This window comes from Gorilla gorilla, chromosome 19 (assembly GCF_029281585.2).
Source record: "Gorilla gorilla gorilla isolate KB3781 chromosome 19, NHGRI_mGorGor1-v2.1_pri, whole genome shotgun sequence".
Lineage (NCBI taxonomy): Eukaryota > Metazoa > Chordata > Mammalia > Primates > Hominidae > Gorilla > Gorilla gorilla.
The window spans coordinates 58,919,207-58,920,000 of NC_073243.2; positions in this window are offsets into that span (position 1 = coordinate 58,919,207).

Sequence of the window (794 nt, forward strand, 5' to 3'; positions counted from 1 at the left end):
GATAAAAGAGTCTAAGTGATTTACCAAAATTCACAGAACTAGAATTGTCCCACAACAATGACTTAAACTCCAGCCATCTGATTTCAAGGATATGCTTATATCATTACACCCCAATGATAAAATAAGCACCATGTGATCATATCTATAATGTTGAAACTGAAGTGAAAAAAATGCATTCTGGCTTCCTAATGACTTGCAGTGGGTAGTTTAGTTTTCAAAGCCGCATACCACCTACTCCTTGATACTACAAAAATGTGTCAGCTGTTTAAGCATCCTAAATGGTTAAAAAAATCCTAAAGCCCCATAAATGGAAAAGTCCCCTTTATCTAGGGGCCTCGTATATTCTATGTTGTGCTAGAAACATACATTTCAACAGCCATAGTTATGTTTTAACCAAACCCTTAGAGAAGAAAAAGTCATGGCAAAGGTGAAAGATTGGTGCTGGGAGTAGCTGGGCAGTACACCCCACTAGGCAACCATATTGGTGCTATTTATCTCATTTCTAATGGATTATTTTTATGCATGTTTGTATACATGCCTGTGAGTTTATGCATACGTGAAGCTGAGGGAAACACTTTGTTCAAAAATGCATAATGATTGTATAGAATCTCTGAGATGGAAGAAACCTTAGAGATCATGAAAGAATACAGATTAGAAACTTTCCTCCTTTCAAAGACAAACCATTTTAAAAATAGTCTAATTATTTTAAACTGTATACTAAGTTTAAAATCTATCTCTGTGTAATCCAATTGTCCCAGTTTGGCCCTAGAGGGCTTTACACTCTGTTGACAATT